Source organism: Pseudophryne corroboree, unplaced genomic scaffold, assembly GCF_028390025.1.
Source record: "Pseudophryne corroboree isolate aPseCor3 unplaced genomic scaffold, aPseCor3.hap2 scaffold_336, whole genome shotgun sequence".
NCBI classification, from domain to species: Eukaryota; Metazoa; Chordata; class Amphibia; order Anura; family Myobatrachidae; genus Pseudophryne; species Pseudophryne corroboree.
In genome coordinates this window covers 549245-566195 of record NW_026970003.1, presented here as the reverse complement: position 1 = coordinate 566195, position 16951 = coordinate 549245, and the positions used below count along the sequence as shown (strand labels likewise).

The 16951-nt window shown below is 49.4% G+C and overlaps 24 non-coding genes and 1 pseudogene across 24 annotated transcripts; 20 read left to right on the top strand and 5 right to left on the bottom strand.

Moving 5' to 3' along the window:
- Positions 1 to 244: 244 nt before the first annotated feature.
- Positions 245 to 407, bottom strand: LOC135019613 (U1 spliceosomal RNA). The gene has a single exon (XR_010217145.1). It is a non-coding gene; the product is annotated as a U1 spliceosomal RNA (small nuclear RNA).
- Positions 408 to 559: 152 nt separating this feature from the next.
- Positions 560 to 723, bottom strand: LOC135019649 (U1 spliceosomal RNA). Its single transcript, XR_010217175.1, has one exon. It is a non-coding gene; the product is annotated as a U1 spliceosomal RNA (small nuclear RNA).
- Positions 724 to 1394: 671 nt separating this feature from the next.
- Positions 1395 to 1557, bottom strand: LOC135019617 (U1 spliceosomal RNA). Its single transcript, XR_010217148.1, has one exon. It is a non-coding gene; the product is annotated as a U1 spliceosomal RNA (small nuclear RNA).
- A 152-nt stretch (positions 1558 to 1709) lies between these two features.
- On the bottom strand, positions 1710 to 1873 carry LOC135019629 (U1 spliceosomal RNA). The gene has a single exon (XR_010217156.1). It is a non-coding gene; the product is annotated as a U1 spliceosomal RNA (small nuclear RNA).
- A 647-nt stretch (positions 1874 to 2520) lies between these two features.
- Positions 2521 to 2690, bottom strand: LOC135019627 (U1 spliceosomal RNA). Its single transcript, XR_010217155.1, has one exon. It is a non-coding gene; the product is annotated as a U1 spliceosomal RNA (small nuclear RNA).
- Positions 2691 to 4988: 2298 nt separating this feature from the next.
- Positions 4989 to 5152, top strand: LOC135019560 (U1 spliceosomal RNA). The gene has a single exon (XR_010217100.1). It is a non-coding gene; the product is annotated as a U1 spliceosomal RNA (small nuclear RNA).
- A 152-nt stretch (positions 5153 to 5304) lies between these two features.
- LOC135019581 (U1 spliceosomal RNA) lies at positions 5305 to 5467 on the top strand. Its single transcript, XR_010217120.1, has one exon. It is a non-coding gene; the product is annotated as a U1 spliceosomal RNA (small nuclear RNA).
- A 671-nt stretch (positions 5468 to 6138) lies between these two features.
- Positions 6139 to 6302, top strand: LOC135019558 (U1 spliceosomal RNA). Its single transcript, XR_010217098.1, has one exon. It is a non-coding gene; the product is annotated as a U1 spliceosomal RNA (small nuclear RNA).
- A 152-nt stretch (positions 6303 to 6454) lies between these two features.
- Positions 6455 to 6596, top strand: LOC135019611 (U1 spliceosomal RNA; annotated as a pseudogene).
- A 692-nt stretch (positions 6597 to 7288) lies between these two features.
- Positions 7289 to 7452, top strand: LOC135019641 (U1 spliceosomal RNA). Its single transcript, XR_010217168.1, has one exon. It is a non-coding gene; the product is annotated as a U1 spliceosomal RNA (small nuclear RNA).
- A 152-nt stretch (positions 7453 to 7604) lies between these two features.
- LOC135019586 (U1 spliceosomal RNA) lies at positions 7605 to 7767 on the top strand. Its single transcript, XR_010217125.1, has one exon. It is a non-coding gene; the product is annotated as a U1 spliceosomal RNA (small nuclear RNA).
- A 673-nt stretch (positions 7768 to 8440) lies between these two features.
- On the top strand, positions 8441 to 8604 carry LOC135019623 (U1 spliceosomal RNA). The gene has a single exon (XR_010217152.1). It is a non-coding gene; the product is annotated as a U1 spliceosomal RNA (small nuclear RNA).
- A 152-nt stretch (positions 8605 to 8756) lies between these two features.
- On the top strand, positions 8757 to 8919 carry LOC135019625 (U1 spliceosomal RNA). The gene has a single exon (XR_010217154.1). It is a non-coding gene; the product is annotated as a U1 spliceosomal RNA (small nuclear RNA).
- A 671-nt stretch (positions 8920 to 9590) lies between these two features.
- On the top strand, positions 9591 to 9754 carry LOC135019648 (U1 spliceosomal RNA). Its single transcript, XR_010217174.1, has one exon. It is a non-coding gene; the product is annotated as a U1 spliceosomal RNA (small nuclear RNA).
- Positions 9755 to 9906: 152 nt separating this feature from the next.
- LOC135019598 (U1 spliceosomal RNA) lies at positions 9907 to 10069 on the top strand. Its single transcript, XR_010217137.1, has one exon. It is a non-coding gene; the product is annotated as a U1 spliceosomal RNA (small nuclear RNA).
- A 671-nt stretch (positions 10070 to 10740) lies between these two features.
- Positions 10741 to 10904, top strand: LOC135019640 (U1 spliceosomal RNA). The gene has a single exon (XR_010217167.1). It is a non-coding gene; the product is annotated as a U1 spliceosomal RNA (small nuclear RNA).
- Positions 10905 to 11056: 152 nt separating this feature from the next.
- On the top strand, positions 11057 to 11219 carry LOC135019569 (U1 spliceosomal RNA). Its single transcript, XR_010217109.1, has one exon. It is a non-coding gene; the product is annotated as a U1 spliceosomal RNA (small nuclear RNA).
- Positions 11220 to 11890: 671 nt separating this feature from the next.
- On the top strand, positions 11891 to 12054 carry LOC135019557 (U1 spliceosomal RNA). Its single transcript, XR_010217097.1, has one exon. It is a non-coding gene; the product is annotated as a U1 spliceosomal RNA (small nuclear RNA).
- Positions 12055 to 12206: 152 nt separating this feature from the next.
- LOC135019590 (U1 spliceosomal RNA) lies at positions 12207 to 12369 on the top strand. Its single transcript, XR_010217129.1, has one exon. It is a non-coding gene; the product is annotated as a U1 spliceosomal RNA (small nuclear RNA).
- A 673-nt stretch (positions 12370 to 13042) lies between these two features.
- LOC135019566 (U1 spliceosomal RNA) lies at positions 13043 to 13206 on the top strand. The gene has a single exon (XR_010217106.1). It is a non-coding gene; the product is annotated as a U1 spliceosomal RNA (small nuclear RNA).
- A 152-nt stretch (positions 13207 to 13358) lies between these two features.
- On the top strand, positions 13359 to 13521 carry LOC135019600 (U1 spliceosomal RNA). Its single transcript, XR_010217139.1, has one exon. It is a non-coding gene; the product is annotated as a U1 spliceosomal RNA (small nuclear RNA).
- A 671-nt stretch (positions 13522 to 14192) lies between these two features.
- Positions 14193 to 14356, top strand: LOC135019639 (U1 spliceosomal RNA). The gene has a single exon (XR_010217166.1). It is a non-coding gene; the product is annotated as a U1 spliceosomal RNA (small nuclear RNA).
- Positions 14357 to 14508: 152 nt separating this feature from the next.
- LOC135019585 (U1 spliceosomal RNA) lies at positions 14509 to 14671 on the top strand. The gene has a single exon (XR_010217124.1). It is a non-coding gene; the product is annotated as a U1 spliceosomal RNA (small nuclear RNA).
- Positions 14672 to 15342: 671 nt separating this feature from the next.
- On the top strand, positions 15343 to 15506 carry LOC135019662 (U1 spliceosomal RNA). The gene has a single exon (XR_010217187.1). It is a non-coding gene; the product is annotated as a U1 spliceosomal RNA (small nuclear RNA).
- Positions 15507 to 15658: 152 nt separating this feature from the next.
- On the top strand, positions 15659 to 15821 carry LOC135019594 (U1 spliceosomal RNA). Its single transcript, XR_010217133.1, has one exon. It is a non-coding gene; the product is annotated as a U1 spliceosomal RNA (small nuclear RNA).
- The last annotated feature ends 1130 nt before the right edge of the window (positions 15822 to 16951 follow it).

Sequence of the window (16951 nt, the reverse complement as noted above, 5' to 3'; positions counted from 1 at the left end):
AGCATTCAAGCTAATTTCTTGCAGCAGCTGGGCACTGTAACAGCTCCAGAGCTGCTCTGTGAGGCAAGTAAAAGGGTGTGGGCCCTGCAGCACTACCTGTAGTTTGCATTGTGTGTTGGAAGGCACAAAGTAAGCAGACGGGAGAAGTCAGGATAGTGCGCAAGGGCATAGAAGGGAGCGGCTCAAGAAAAGAGAAGTGGAAACAGACAGCAAACTAGGCTGGAGAGAGACCTGAGACAAAGAGATCTGAATTATACGAGAGCCGACCAGGGGAAACACAAATTATGCAGTCAAGTTTCCCACATTTGGGGAAATCACAGGGGCAGCACACCCAGAGTGCAATGGGTGAGCCTTGCCCTGGGAGAAGCACCTACATGTTCATAGTATCTCACCTGGCAGGTAAGTAGGAGTTGGGCTAGAGCTGCGAAGGGTCGCTGCTCGGGTACCCCCCTGTCAAGTGAAGGAGATCCAACTGAGGCAGCACAAGGGAACTCTCGAAAGAGGAACAAGGCTAGAGGAAGATCTGAGACAAAGAAATCTGATTTTTACCAGAGTTGACCAGAAGAAAGCACAAACACAGTCCCCCACTACCACAAATAATGCAGTTGAGTTTCCCACATTTGGGGAAATCACAGGGGTCAGCATACCCAGAATGCAATGAATGAACCTCACCCTGGGAGAACAATCTTCATGACCATGGTATCTCCTATGCAAAATAAGTATGATTTGGGATAGGGCGGGGGAGGGCCGCTGCTCAGGCACATCTCTGTCAAGTAAAGGAGATTCAACTGAGGCAGCACAAGGGAACTCTCATCTGGGGACAACAACTGCAGGGAGAACACATATTTTCAGATGAACATGGGAGGGCAGAAGGCTGCCTAATACTGAAGCACCCCCAAACAACAAACCAAATGCAACAACTAGTGCAAGCATTCCTGGGGGAAGGCCTGCAGCAGATGGTTTTGCATATGGTGATGTCATCCAAGCAGTGGGTCAAAGTTGGCTTCAACCCTCGTCTGCATATGAAAAGAAAAAAGGGATGTGCAGGGCATGGCGTCCTTTTGTGGCGCTTGGATGACCCCTAATTCGCATTAAACATCTCCACCCTCCTTCGGTGTGGGGCTCATGTTGGCTATGCCCCAGCCCCTGAAGCATTCAAGATGATTTCTTGCAGCAGCTGGGCACTGTAACAGCTCCAGAGCTGCTCTGTAAAGCATGTAAAAGGGTGTGGGCCCTGCAGCACTACCTGTAGTATGCATTGTGCGTTGGAAGGCACAGAGTAAGCAGACGGGAGAGGTCAGGATAGTGCGCAAGGGCATAGAAGGGAGCGGCTCAAGAAAAGAGAAGTGTTAACAGACAGCAAACTAGGCTGGAGAAAGACCTGAGACAAAGAGATCTGAATTATATGAGAGCCGACCAGAGGAAACACAAATTATGCCGTCAAGTGTCCCACATTTGGGGAAATCGCAGGAGCAGCACACCCAGAGTGCAATGGGTGAGCCTTGCCCTGGGAGAAGCACCTTCCTGATCATAGTATCTCACCTGGCAGGTAAATAGGAGTTGGGCTAGAGCTGGGGAGGGTCGCTGCTCGTGCACCCCCCTGTCAAGTGAAGGAGATCCAACTGAGGCAGCACAAGGGAACTCTCGAAAGAAGAACAAGGCTAGAGGAAGATCTGAGACAAAGAAATCTGACTTTTACCAGAGCTGACCAGAGGAAAGCACAAACACAGTCCCCCACTACCACAAATAATGCAGTTGAGTTTCCCACATTTGGGGAAATCACAGGGGTCAGCATACCCAGAATGCAATGAATGAACCTCACCCTGGGAGAACAATCTTCATGACCATGGTATCTCCTATGCAAAATAAGTATGATTTGGGATAGGGCTGGGGAGGGCCGCTGCTCAGGCACATCTCTGTCAAGTAAAGGAGATTCAACTGAGGCAGCACAAGGGAACTCTCATCTGGGGACAACAACTGCAGGGAGAACACATATTTTCAGATGAACATGGGAGGGCAGAAGGCTGCCTAATACTGAAGCACCCCCAAACAACAAACCAAATGCAACAACTAGTGCAAGCATTCCTGGGGGAAGGCCTGCAGCAGATTGATTTGCATATGGTAATGCCATCCAAGCAGTGGGTCAAAGTTGGCTTCAACCCTCGTCTGCATATGAAAAGAATAAAAGGGATGTGCAGGGCATGGTGTCCTTTTGTGGCGCTTGGATGACCCCTCCTTCGGTGTGGGGCTCATGTTGGCTATGCCCCAGCCCCTGAAGCATTCAAGATGATTTCTTGCAGCAGCTGGGCACTGTAACAGCTCCAGAGTTGCTCTGTAAAGCATGTAAAAGGGTGTGGGCCCTGCAGCACTACCTGTAGTATGCATTGTGCGTTGGAAGGCACAAAGTAAGCAGACGGGAGAGGTCAGGATAGTGCGCAACTGCATAGAAGGGAGCGGCTCAAGAAAAGAGAAGTGGAAACAGACAGCAAACTAGGCTGGAGAAAGACCTGAGACAAAGAGATCTGAATTATATGAGAGCCGACCAGAGGAAACACAAATTATGCAGTCAAGTTTCCCACATTTGGGGAAATCACAGGGGTCAGCATACCCAGAACGCAATGAATGAACCTCACCCTGGGAAAACAATCTTCATGACCATGACCATGGTATCTCCTATGCAAAATAAGTATGATTTGAGATAGGGCTGGGGAGGGCCGCTGCTCAGGCACATCTCTGTCAAATAAAGGAGATTCAACTGAGGCAGCACAAGGGAACTCTCATCTGGGGACAACAACTGCAGGGAGAACACATATTTTCAGATGAACATGGGAGGGCAGAAGGCTGCCTAATACTGAAGCACCCCCAAACAACAAACCAAATGCAACAACTAGTGCAAGCATTCCTGGGGGAAGGCCTGCAGCAGATTGATTTGCATATGGTAATGCCATCCAAGCAGTGGGTCAAAGTTGGCTTCAACTCTCGTCTGCATATGAAAAGAGAAAAGGGGCGTGCAGGGCATGGCGGCCTTTTGCGGCGCTTGGATGACCCCTAGTTCGCATTAAACACCTCCACCCTCCTTCGGTGTGGGGCTCATGTTGGCTATGCCCCAGCCCCTGAAGCATTCAAGCTGATTTCTTGCAGCAGCTGGGCACTGTAACAGCCCCAGAGCTGCTCTGTAAGGCAAGTAAAAGGGTGTGGGCCCTGCAGTACTACCTGTAGTTTGCATTGTGCATTGGAAAGCACAAAGTAAGAAGACGGGAGAAGTCAGGATAGTGCGGGGGGCTGGGTCAGTTGATTGTGGGCGAGTTTGTAAGCCATTGGCGGTGGCAGCGGGTATCGGCTCAGAGGCAGTAGCGGGCATTGGCTAAGGGTCATGGGCAGGATTCGGCGGACATTATGGCTGTAGTGCCTCACTAGCCACTGACCTCACCGCACGCCACTGTGGGACAGATGTAACATGCAGAGAGAGGTAGATTTGGGAGGGGGAATGTCCTAGCATAACTGTTAATTGCAGTGTAATACTGTAATTCAGCTGTGCAGCATTTGTGGCTAAATGTCAAAGAAGCCAGTATTTACCCTGCATGCAAAACAATAAATGTATTTGAACATACCTCCCAACTATCCCAATTTTTGCAGGACAGTCACTTTTTTGGGGAATGTCCAGCTAACCCAAACACCCCCCCCCCCCCTTCCCATGGGGGATGGGGGGTGGAAGGCTCCCTGTAGCTTGTTGCTCTGCAAATATGCACATTGTGGGTAATTCAGACCTGATCGCTAGGGTGTGTTTTTTGCATCCCTGTAATCAGGTAGTTGTCGCCTACAGCGGAAGGGAAAATTTGCTGTGCAGGTGTGTGATCACATGTGCACAAGAGCTGCACAGCTCAGCACTTACTCAGCCATTGAGGTGACGTCACAAATCCTCCCACAAAACGCCGGGTCCCTCCAGTGTTTTTCCGGACACTCCCTAGACACATTCAGTTGCCACCCACACAAACACCCTCTTCTTGTCAATCTTCTTGTGATCTCCGGGCCGTCGCACTTACGCATTGTGGCGCATACGCATGTGCAATGCAAACCAGATTGCCCGCTGGGTGAAAATAAATTGAAGCGATCTGGTCTGAATAAGCCTCAATCTCTATTCACGGGAGACAGAGGGGCTGGGGCATGGCCAGCAGCTCACAGAGCACCTATAATGACAAAAATGGGAGACATGGCTCATGATCGCGATATACCTGCGAAGGTACGCCCTCTACTGATTGACAGGCAGAGGCATTCGTAATTTGTGTTTCCCCTGGTCGTCTCTCGTATAATTCAGATCTCTTTGTCTCAGGTCTCTCTCCAGCCTAGTTTGCTGTCTGTTTCCACTTCTCTTTTCTTGAGCCGCTCCCTTCTATGCCCTTGCGCACTATCCTGACTTCTCCCGTCTGTTTACTTTGTGCCTTCCAACACACAATGCAAACTACAGGTAGTGCTGCAGGGCCCACACCCTTTTACTTGCCTCACAGAGCAGCTCTGGAGCTGTTACAGTACCCAGCTGCTGCAAGAAATCAGCTTGAATGCTTCAGGGGCTGGAGCATTGCCAACATGAGCCCCACACCGAAGGAGGGTGGAGATGTTTAATGCGAATTAAGGGTCATCCAAGCGCCACAAAAGGACGCTATGCCCTGCACATCCCTTTTTTCTTTTCATATGCAGACGAGGGTTGAAGCCAACTTTGACCCACTGCTTGGATGACATCACCATATGCAAATCCATCTGCTGCAGGCCTTCCCCCAGGAATGCTTGTACTAGTTGTTGCATTTGGTTTGTTGTTTGGGGGTGCTTCAGTATTAGGCAGCCTTCTGCCCTCCCATGTTCACCTGAAAATATGTGTTCTCCCTGCAGTTGTTGTCCCCAGATGAGAGTTCCCTTGTGCTGCCTCAGTTGAATCGCCTTTACTTGACAGAGATGTGCCTGAGCAGCGGCCCTCCCCAGCCCTATCCCAAATCATACTTATTTTGCATAGGAGATATCATGGTCATGAAGATTGTTCTCCCAGGGTGAGGTTCATTCATTGCATTCTGGGTATGATGACCCCTGTGATTTCCCCAAATGTGGAAAACTCGACTGCATTATTTGTGGTAGAGGGGGACTGTGTTTGTGCTTTCCTCTGGTCAGCTCTGGTAAAAGTCAGATTTCTTTGTCTCAGATCTTCCTCTAGCCTTGTTCTTCTTTCGAGAGTTCCCTTGTGCTGCCTCAGTTGGATCTCCTTCACTTGACAGGGGGGTGCCCGAGCAGCGACCCTCCCCAGCTTTAGCCCAACTCCTACTTACCTGCCAGGTGAGATACTATGATCAGGAAGGTGCTTCTCCCAGGGCAAGGCTCACCCATTGCACTCTGGGTGTGCTGCTCCTGCGATTTCCCCAAATGTGGGACACTTGACTGCATAATTTGTGTTTCCTCTGGTCGGCTCTCGTATAATTCAGATCTCTTTGTCTCAGGTCTCTCTCCAGCCTAGTTTGCTGTCTGTTTCCACTTCTCTTTTCTTGAACCGCTCCCTTTTATGCCCTTGCGCACTATCCTGACTTCTCCCGTCTGCTTACTTTGTGCCTTCCAACGCACAATGCGAACTACAGGTAGTGCTGCAGGGCCCACACCCTTTTAGTTGCCTTACAGAGCAGCTCTGGAGCTGTTACAGTGCCCAGCTGCTGCAAGAAATCAGCTTGAATGCTTCAGGTGCTGGGGCATAGCCAACATGAGCCCCACACCGAAGGAGGGTGGAGGTGTTTAATGCGAATTAGGGGTCATGCAAGCGCCGCAAAAGGCCGCCATGCCCTGCACATCCCTGTTTTCTTTTCATATGCAGACGAGGGTTGAAGCCAACTTTGACCCACTGCTTGGATGACATCACCATATGCAAATCCATCTGCTGCAGGCCTTCCCCCAGGAATGCTTGTACTAGTTGTTGCATTTGGTTTGTTGTTTGGGGGTGCTTCAGTATTAGGCAGCCTTCTGCCCTCCCATGTTCATCTGAAAATATGTGTTCTCCCTGCAGTTGTTGTCCCCAGATGAGAGTTCCCTTGTGCTGCCTCAGTTGAATCGCCTTTACTTGACAGAGATGTGCCTGAGCAGCGGCCCTCCCCAGCCCTATCCCAAATCATACTTATTTTGCATAGGAGATATCATGGTCATGAAGATTGTTCTCCCAGGGTGAGGTTCATTCATTGCATTCTGGGTATGATGACCCCTGTGATTTCCCCAAATGTGGGAAACTCGACTGCATTATTTGTGGTAGTGGGGGACTGTGTTTGTGCTTTCCTCTGGTCAGCTCTGGTAAAAGTCAGATTTCTTTGTCTCAGATCTTCCTCTAGCCTTGTTCTTCTTTCGAGAGTTCCCTTGTGCTGCCTCAGTTGGATCTCCTTCACTTGACAGGGGGGTGCCCGAGCAGCGACCCTCCCCAGCTCTAGCCCAACTCCTACTTACCTGCCAGGTGAGATACTATGATCATGTAGGTGCTTCTCCCAGGGCAAGGCTCACCCATTGCACTCTGGGTGTGCTGCCCCTTTGATTTCCCCAAATGTGGGAAACTTGACTGCATAATTTGTGTTTCCCCTGGTCGGCTCTCATATAATTCAGATCTCTTTGTCTCAGGTCTCTCTCCAGCCTAGTTTGCTGTCTGTTTCCACTTCTCTTTTCTTGAGCCGCTCCCTTCTATGCCCTTGCGCACTATCCTGACTTCTCCCGTCTGCTTACTTTGTGCCTTCCAACGCACAATGCGAACTACAGGTAGTGCTGCAGGGCCCACACCCTTTTACTTGGCTTACAGAGCAACTCTGGAGCTGTTACAGTGCCCAGCTGCTGCAAGAAATCAGCTTGAATGCTTCAGGGGCTGGGGCATAGCCAACATGAGCCCCACACCGAATGAGGGTGGAGGTGTTTAATGCGAACTAGGGGTCATCCAAGCGCCGCAAAAGGCCGCCATGCCCTGCACGCCCCTTTTCTCTTTTCATATGCAGATGAGGGTTGAAGCCAACTTTGACCCACTGCTTGGATGACATCACCATATGCAAATCCATCTGCTGCATGCCTTCCCCCAGGAATGCTTGTACTAGTTGTTGCATTTGGTTTGTTGTTTGGGGGTGCTTCAGTATTAGGCAGCCTTCTGCCCTCCCATGTTCATCTGAAAATATGTGTTCTCCCTGCAGTTGTTGTCCCCAGATGAGAGTTCCCTTGTGCTGCCTCAGTTGAATCTCCTTTACTTGACAGAGATGTGCCTGAGCAGCGGCCCTCACCAGCCCTATCCCAAATCATACTTATTTTGCATAGGAGATACCATGGTCATGAAGATTGTTCTCCCAGGGTGAGGTTCATTCATTGCATTCTGGGTATGCTGACCCCTGTGATTTCCCCAAATGTGGGAAACTCGACTGCATTATTTGTGGTAGTGGGGGACTGTGTTTGTGCTTTCCTCTGGTCAGCTCTGGTAAAAGTCAGATTTCTTTGTCTCAGATCTTCCTCTAGCCTTGTTCCTCTTTCAAGAGTTCCCTTGTGCTGCCTCAGTTGGATCTCCTTCACTTGACAGGGGGGTGCCCGAGCAGCGACCCTCCCCAGCTCTAGCCCAACTCCTACTTACCTGCCAGGTGAGATACTATGATCATGAAGGTGCTACTCCCAGGGCAAGGCTCACCCATTGCACTCTGGGTGTGCTGCTCCTGCAATTTCCCCAAATGTGGGACACTTGACTGCATAATTTGTGTTTCCCCTGGTCGGCTCTCGTATATTTCAGATCTCTTTGTCTCAGGTCTCTCTCCAGTATAGTTTGCTGTCTGTTTCCACTTCTCTTTTCTTGAGCCGCTCCCTTCTATGCCCTTGCGCACTATCCTGACTTCTCCCGTCTGCTTACTTTGTGCCTTCCAATGCACAATGCAAACTACAGGTAGTGCTGCAGGGCCCACACCCTTTTACTTGCCTTACAGAGCAGCTCTGGAGCTGTTACAGTGCCCAGCTGCTGCAAGAAATCAGCTTGAATGCTTCAGGGGCTGGGGCATAGCCAACATGAGCCCCACACCGAAGGAGGGTGGAGGTGTTTAATGCGAACTAGAGGTCATCCAAGCGCCGCAAAAGGCCGCCATGCCCTGCACGCCCCTTTTCTCTTTTTTGATATGCAGACGAGGGTTGAAGCCAACTTTGACCCACTGCTTGGATGGCATTACCATATGCAAATCAATCTGCTGCAGGCCTTCCCCCAGGAATGCTTGCACTAGTTGTTGCATTTGGTTTGTTGTTTGGGGGTGCTTCAGTATTAGGCAGCCTTCTGCCCTCCCATGTTCATCTGAAAATATGTGTTCTCCCTGCAGTTGTTGTCCCCAGATGAGAGTTCCCTTGTGCTGCCTCAGTTGAATCTCCTTTACTTGACAGAGATGTGCCTGAGCAGCGGCCCTCCCCAGCCCTATCCCAAATCATACTTATTTTGCATAGGAGATACCATGGTCATGAAGATTGTTCTCCCAGGGTGAGGTTCATTCATTGCATTCTGGGTATGCTGACCCCTGTGATTTCCCCAAATGTGGGAAACTCAACTGCATTATTTGTGGTAGTGGGGGACTGTGTTTGTGCTTTCCTCTGGTCAGCTCTGGTAAAAGTCAGATTTCTTTGTCTCAGATCTTCCTCTAGCCTTGTTCTTCTTTCGAGAGTTCCCTTGTGCTGCCTCAGTTGGATCTCCTTCACTTGACAGGGGGGTGCACGAGCAGCGACCCTCCCCAGCTCTAGCCCAACTCCTATTTACCTGCCAGGTGAGATACTATGATCAGGAAGGTGCTTCTCCCAGGGCAAGGCTCACCCATTGCACTCTCGGTGTGCTGCTCCTGCGATTTCCCCAAATGTGGGACACTTGACGGCATAATTTGTGTTTCCTCTGGTCGGCTCTCATATAATTCAGATCTCTTTGTCTCAGGTCTTTCTCCAGCCTAGTTTGCTGTCTGTTTCCACTTCTCTTTTCTTGAGCCGCTCCCTTCTATGCCCTTGCGCACTATCCTGACCTCTCCCGTCTGCTTACTCTGTGCCTTCCAACGCACAATGCATACTACAGGTAGTGCTGCAGGGCCCACACCCTTTTACATGCTTTACAGAGCAGCTCTGGAGCTGTTACAGTGCCCAGCTGCTGCAAGAAATCATCTTGAATGCTTCAGGGGCTGGGGCATAGCCAACATGAGCCCCACACCGAAGGAGGGTGGAGATGTTTAATGCGAATTAGGGGTCATCCAAGCGCCACAAAAGGACGCCATGCCCTGCACATCCCTTTTTTCTTTTCATATGCAGACGAGGGTTGAAGCCAACTTTGACCCACTGCTTGGATGACATCACCATATGCAAAACCATCTGCTGCAGGCCTTCCCCCAGGAATGCTTGCACTAGTTGTTGCATTTGGTTTGTTGTTTGGGGGTGCTTCAGTATTAGGCAGCCTTCTGCCCTCCCATGTTCATCTGAAAATATGTGTTCTCCCTGCAGTTGTTGTCCCCAGATGAGAGTTCCCTTGTGCTGCCTCAGTTGAATCTCCTTTACTTGACAGAGATGTGCCTGAGCAGCGGCCCTCCCCAGCCCTATCCCAAATCATACTTATTTTGCATAGGAGATACCATGGTCATGAAGATTGTTCTCCCAGGGTGAGGTTCATTCATTGCATTCTGGGTATGCTGACCCCTGTGATTTCCCCAAATGTGGGAAACTCAACTGCATTATTTGTGGTAGTGGGGGACTGTGTTTGTGCTTTCTTCTGGTCAACTCTGGTAAAAGTCAGATTTCTTTGTCTCAGATCTTCCTCTAGCCTTGTTCCTCTTTCGAGAGTTCCTTTGTGCTGCCTCAGTTGGATCTCCTTCACTTGACAGGGGGGTACCCGAGCAGCGACCCTTCGCAGCTCTAGCCCAACTCCTACTTACCTGCCAGGTGAGATACTATGATCATGTAGGTGCTTCTCCCAGGGCAAGGCTCACCCATTGCACTCTGGGTGTGCTGCCCCTGTGATTTCCCCAAATGTGGGAAACTTGACTGCATAATTTGTGTTTCCCCTGGTCGGCTCTCGTATAATTCAGATCTCTTTGTCTCAGGTCTCTCTCCAGCCTAGTTTGCTGTCTGTTTCCACTTCTCTTTTCTTGAGCCGCTCCCTTCTATGCCCTTGCGCACTATCCTGACTTCTCCCGTCTGCTTACTTTGTGCCTTCCAACACACAATGCAAACTACAGGTAGTGCTGCAGGGCCCACACCCTTTTACTTGCCTCACAGAGCAGCTCTGGAGCTGTTACAGTGCCCAGCTGCTGCAAGAAATCAGCTTGAATGCTTCAGGGGCTGGGGCATTGCCAACATGAGCCCCACACCGAAGGAGGGTGGGGGTGTTTAATGCGAACTAAGGGTCACCCAAGCGCCGCAAAAGGCCGCCATGCCCTGCACGCCCCTTTTCTCTTTTCATATGCAGACGAGGGTTGAAGCCAACTTTGACCCACTGCTTGGATGGCATTACCATATGCAAATCAATCTGCTGCAGGCCTTCCCCCAGGAATGCTTGCACTAGTTGTTGCATTTGGTTTGTTGTTTGGGGGTGCTTCAGTATTAGGCAGCCTTCTGCCCTCCCATGTTCATCTGAAAATATGTGTTCTCCCTGCAGTTGTTGTCCCCAGATGAGAGTTCCCTTGTGCTGCCTCAGTTGAATCTCCTTTACTTGACAGAGATGTGCCTGAGCAGCGGCCCTCCCCAGCCCTATCCCAAATCATACTTATTTTGCATAGGAGATACCATGGTCATGAAGATTGTTCTCCCAGGGTGAGGTTCATTCATTGCATTCTGGGTATGCTGACCCCTGTGATTTCCCCAAATGTGGGAAACTCGACTGCATTATTTGTGGTAGTGGGGGACTGTGTTTGTGCTTTCCTCTGCTCAGCTCTGGTAAAAGTCAGATTTCTTTGTCTCAGATCTTCCTCTAGCCTTGTTCTTCTTTCGAGAGTTCCCTTGTGCTGCCTCAGTTGGATCTCCTTCACTTGACAGGGGGGTGCCCGAGCAGCGACCCTCCCCAGCTCTAGCCCAACTCCTACTTACCTGCCAGGTGAGATACTATGATCAGGAAGGTGCTTCTCCCAGGGCAAGGCTCACCCATTGCACTCTGGGTGTGCCGCTCCTGCGATTTCCCCAAATGTGGGAAACTTGACTGCATAATTTGTGTTTCCTCTGGTCGGCTCTCGTATAATTCAGATCTCTTTGTCTCAGGTCTTTCTCCAGCCTAGTTTGCTGTCTGTTTCCACTTCTCTTTTCTTGAGCCGCTCCCTTCTATGCCCTTGCGCACTATCCTGACCTCTCCCGTCTGCTTACTTTGTGCCTTCCAACGCACAATGCATACTACAGGTAGTGCTGCAGGGCCCACACCCTTTTACATGCTTTACAGAACAGCTCTGGAGCTGTTACAGTGCCCAGCTGCTGCAAGAAATCAGCTTGAATGCTTCATGGGCTGGGGCATAGCCAACATGAGCCCCACACCGAAGTAGGGTGGAGGTGTTTAATGCGAACTAGGGGTCATCCAAGCGCCGCAAAAGGCCGCCATGCCCTGCACGCCCCTTTTCTCTTTTCATATGCAGACGAGGGTTGAAGCCAACTTTGACCCACTGCTTGGATGACATCACCATATGCAAATCCATCTGCTGCAGGCCTTCCCCCAGGAATGCTTGTACTAGTTGTTGCATTTGGTTTGTTGTTTGGGGGTGCTTCAGTATTAGGCAGCCTTCTGCCCTCCCATGTTCATCTGAAAATATGTGTTCTCCCTGCAGTTGTTGTCCCCAGATGAGAGTTCCCTTGTGCTGCCTCAGTTGAATCGCCTTTACTTGACAGAGATGTGCCTGAGCAGCGGCCCTCCCCAGCCCTATCCCAAATCATACTTATTTTGCATAGGAGATATCATGGTCATGAAGATTGTTCTCCCAGGGTGAGGTTCATTCATTGCATTCTGGGTATGATGACCCCTGTGATTTCCCCAAATGTGGGAAACTCGACTGCATTATTTGTGGTAGTGGGGGACTGTGTTTGTGCTTTCCTCTGGTCAGCTCTGGTAAAAGTCAGATTTCTTTGTCTCTGATCTTCCTCTAGCCTTGTTCCTCTTTCAAGAGTTCCCTTGTGCTGCCTCAGTTGGATCTCCTTCACTTGACAGGGGGGTGCCCGAGCAGCGACCCTCCCCAGCTCTAGCCCAACTCCTACTTACCTGCCAGGTGAGATACTATGATCATGAAGGTGCTACTCCCAGGGCAAGGCTCACCCATTGCACTCTGGGTGTGCTGCTCCTGCAATTTCCCCAAATGTGGGACACTTGACTGCATAATTTGTGTTTCCCCTGGTCGGCTCTCGTATAATTCAGATCTCTTTGTCTCAGGTCTCTCTCCAGTATAGTTTGCTGTCTGTTTCCACTTCTCTTTTCTTGAGCCGCTCCCTTCTATGCCCTTGCGCACTATCCTGACTTCTCCCGTCTGCTTACTTTGTGCCTTCCAATGCACAATGCAAACTACAGGTAGTGCTGCAGGGCCCACACCCTTTTACTTGCCTTACAGAGCAGCTCTGGAGCTGTTACAGTGCCCAGCTGCTGCAAGAAATCAGCTTGAATGCTTCAGGGGCTGGGGCATAGCCAACATGAGCCCCACACCGAAGGAGGGTGGAGGTGTTTAATGCGAACTAGAGGTCATCCAAGCGCCGCAAAAGGCCGCCATGCCCTGCACGCCCCTTTTCTCTTTTTTGATATGCAGACGAGGGTTGAAGCCAACTTTGACCCACTGCTTGGATGGCATTACCATATGCAAATCAATCTGCTGCAGGCCTTCCCCCAGGAATGCTTGCACTAGTTGTTGCATTTGGTTTGTTGTTTGGGGGTGCTTCAGTATTAGGCAGCCTTCTGCCCTCCCATGTTCATCTGAAAATATGTGTTCTCCCTGCAGTTGTTGTCCCCAGATGAGAGTTCCCTTGTGCTGCCTCAGTTGAATCTCCTTTACTTGACAGAGATGTGCCTGAGCAGCGGCCCTCCCCAGCCCTATCCCAAATCATACTTATTTTGCATAGGAGATACCATGGTCATGAAGATTTTTCTCCCAGTATGAGGTTCATTCATTGCATTCTGGGTATGCTGACCCCTGTGATTTCCCCAAATGTGGGAAACTCAACTGCATTATTTGTGGTAGTGGGGGACTGTGTTTGTGCTTTCCTCTGCTCAGCTCTGGTAAAAGTCAGATTTCTTTGTCTCAGATCTTCCTCTAGCCTTGTTCTTCTTTCGAGAGTTCCCTTGTGCTGCCTCAGTTGGATCTCCTTCACTTGACAGGGGGGTGCACGAGCAGCGACCCTCCCCAGCTCTAGCCCAACTCATATTTACCTGCCAGGTGAGATACTATGATCAGGAAGGTGCTTCTCCCAGGGCAAGGCTCACCCATTGCACTCTGGGTGTGCTGCTCCTGCGATTTCCCCAAATGTGGGACACTTGACGGCATAATTTGTGTTTCCTCTGGTCGGCTCTCATATAATTCAGATCTCTTTGTCTCAGGTCTTTCTCCAGCCTAGTTTGCTGTCTGTTTCCACTTCTCTTTTCTTGAGCCGCTCCCTTCTATGCCCTTGCGCACTATCCTGACCTCTCCCGTCTGCTTACTTTGTGCCTTCCAACGCACAATGCATACTACAGGTAGTGCTGCAGGGCCCACACCCTATTACATGCTTTACAGAGCAGCTCTGGAGCTGTTACAGTGCCCAGCTGCTGCAAGAAATCATCTTGAATGCTTCAGGGGCTGGGGCATAGCCAACATGAGCCCCACACCGAAGGAGGGTGGAGATGTTTAATGCGAATTAGGGGTCATCCAAGCGCCACAAAAGGACGCCATGCCCTGCACATCCCTTTTTTCTTTTCATATGCAGACGAGGGTTGAAGCCAACTTTGACCCACTGCTTGGATGACATCACCATATGCAAAACCATCTGCTGCAGGCCTTCCCCCAGGAATGCTTGCACTAGTTGTTGCATTTGGTTTGTTGTTTGGGGGTGCTTCAGTATTAGGCAGCCTTCTGCCCTCCCATGTTCATCTGAAAATATGTGTTCTCCCTGCAGTTGTTGTCCCCAGATGAGAGTTCCCTTGTGCTGCCTCAGTTGAATCTCCTTTACTTGACAGAGATGTGCCTGAGCAGCGGCCCTCCCCAGCCCTATCCCAAATCATACTTATTTTGCATAGGAGATACCATGGTCATGAAGATTGTTCTCCCAGGGTGAGGTTCATTCATTGCATTCTGGGTATGCTGACCCCTGTGATTTCCCCAAATGTGGGAAACTCGACTGCATTATTTGTGGTAGTGGGGGACTGTGTTTGTGCTTTCCTCTGCTCAGCTCTGGTAAAAGTCAGATTTCTTTGTCTCAGATCTTCCTCTAGCCTTGTTCTTCTTTCGAGAGTTCCCTTGTGCTGCCTCAGTTGGATCTCCTTCACTTGTCAGGGGGGTGCCCGAGCAGCGACCCTCCCCAGCTCTAGCCCAACTCCTACTTACCTGCCAGGTGAGATACTATGATCAGGAAGGTGCTTCTCCCAGGGCAAGGCTCACCCATTGCACTCTGGGTGTGCCGCTACTGCGATTTCCCCAAATGTGGGAAACTTGACTGCATAATTTGTGTTTCCTCTGGTCGGCTCTCGTATAATTCAGATCTCTTTGTCTCAGGTCTTTCTCCAGCCTAGTTTGCTGTCTGTTTCCACTTCTCTTTTCTTGAGCCGCTCCCTTCTATGCCCTTGCGCACTATCCTGACCTCTCCCGTCTGCTTACTTTGTGCCTTCCAACGCACAATGCATACTACAGGTAGTGCTGCAGGGCCCACACCCTTTTACATGCTTTACAGAACAGCTCTGGAGCTGTTACAGTGCCCAGCTGCTGCAAGAAATCATCTTGAATGCTTCAGGGGCTGGGGCATAGCCAACATGAGCCCCACACCGAAGGAGGGTGGAGATGTTTAATGTGAATTAGGGGTCATCCAAGCGCCACAAAAGGACGCCATGCCCTGCACATCCCTTTTTTCTTTTCATATGCAGACGAGGGTTGAAGCCAACTTTGACCCACTGCTTGGATGACATCACCATATGCAAATCCATCTGCTGTAGGCCTTCCCCCAGGAATGCTTGTACTAGTTGTTGCATTTGGTTTGTTGTTTGGGGGTGCTTCAGTATTAGGCAGCCTTCTGCCCTCCCATGTTCATCTGAAAATATGTGTTCTCCCAGCAGTTGTTGTCCCCAGATGAGAGTTCCCTTGTGCTGCCTCAGTTGAATCTCCTTTACTTGACAGAGATGTGCCTGAGCAGCGGCCCTCCCCAGCTCTATCCCAAATCATACTTATTTTGCATAGGAGATACCATGGTCATGAAGATTGTTCTCCCAGGGTGAGGTTCATTCATTGCATTCTGGGTATGCTGACTCCTATGATTTCCCCAAATGTGGGAAACTCGACTGCATTATTTGTGGTAGTGGGGGACTGTGTTTGTGCTTTCCTCTGGTCAGCTCTGGTAAAAGTCAGATTTATTTGTCTCAGATCTTCCTCTAGCCTTGTTCTTCTTTCGAGAGTTCCCTTGTGCTGCCTCAGTTGGATCTCCTTCACTTGACAGGGGGGTGCCCTAGCATCAACCCTCCCCAGCTCAAGCCCAACTCCTACTTACCTGCCAAGTGAGATACTATGATCATGAAGGTGCTTCTCCCAGGGCAAGGCTCACCCATTGCACTCTGGGTGTGCTGCTCCTGCGATTTCCCCAAATGTGGGAAACTTGACTGCATAATTTGTGTTTCCCCTGGTCAGCTCTCGTATAATTCAGATCTGTTTGTCTCAGGTCTCTCTCCAGCCTAGTTTGCTGTCTGTTTCAACTTCTCTTTTCTTGAGCCGCTCCCTTCTATGCCCTTGCGCATTATCTTGACTTCTCCCATCTGCTTACTTTGTGCCTTCCAATGCACAATGCGAACTACAGGTAGTGCTGCAGGGCCCACACCCTTTTACTTGCCTTACAGAGCAGCTCTGGAGCTGTTACAGTGCCCAGCTGCTGCAAGAAATCAGCTTGAATGTTCTTCGTTGATTGATGGAAGAAACATCTTACAAAAACTCTCCAGATTATTGACTTTTTAAAGTTTTTCTAGGAAACGTTCTAGATGAATGCTTATTAGCGTTTGTCAGAATGTACGTTTGCAAAGTGTCACTGTGGCGCAATCAGTTAGCGTGTTCGGTTATTATCCAAAAGGTTGGTGGTTCAATCCCACCCAGGGATGTAATTTACCTTGTTATCAGATTTTGGTGATCTTTAAGTAGACAAGTCAAAATTTCAAACCCCCTCTTGTGGTGTAGGGTACCTGGCCTTCTCTGATGTAATCAGAGTTAGATTTGATTAAGTGATTTTATAAAAAAAAACAGCTAGGAAGCACAATTTAGCAGTGGGTTGCAGAGAAAAAGAAATATGCTGGCAAAAAAATCCAATTGAGTGATTAAACAGCTTTTCATTTTCTGGCTATATTTTTATGCTAACAAATTTGTTCTCTGAAAAGTGTCCACAAAGCCAAGTATCTGATTAACACCTTTGTAGGGATGGTTTTTCACCTATTACTAAATTAAACTTGCTTCATTGGAAAGGCAGCAAGATGCATCGTCATTTCAATATCTACTGAAATAATACAGGTTGACACCAGGAAACATTAACGCCACTGCATCCTTGCTGCTTTCTCATGTGGAAGTCTGTTTAATGTGAAAACAAGGTGATATCTAATTAGCATACAGGTAAGGAATTAAGAAAATCTTTATTTAAGGGTGAAGATGTTTCTCACAAAATCGTTGCCCCAATGCATCATTGAAATTCAAGCTGGAAAGATGATTTTAATATATCACTTGTACATTTTGTATTGCTCTTCTGGTGACAATGTAGTTTGTTTTTGTCAATTACCATTTTAATAATAGGGTAAAGA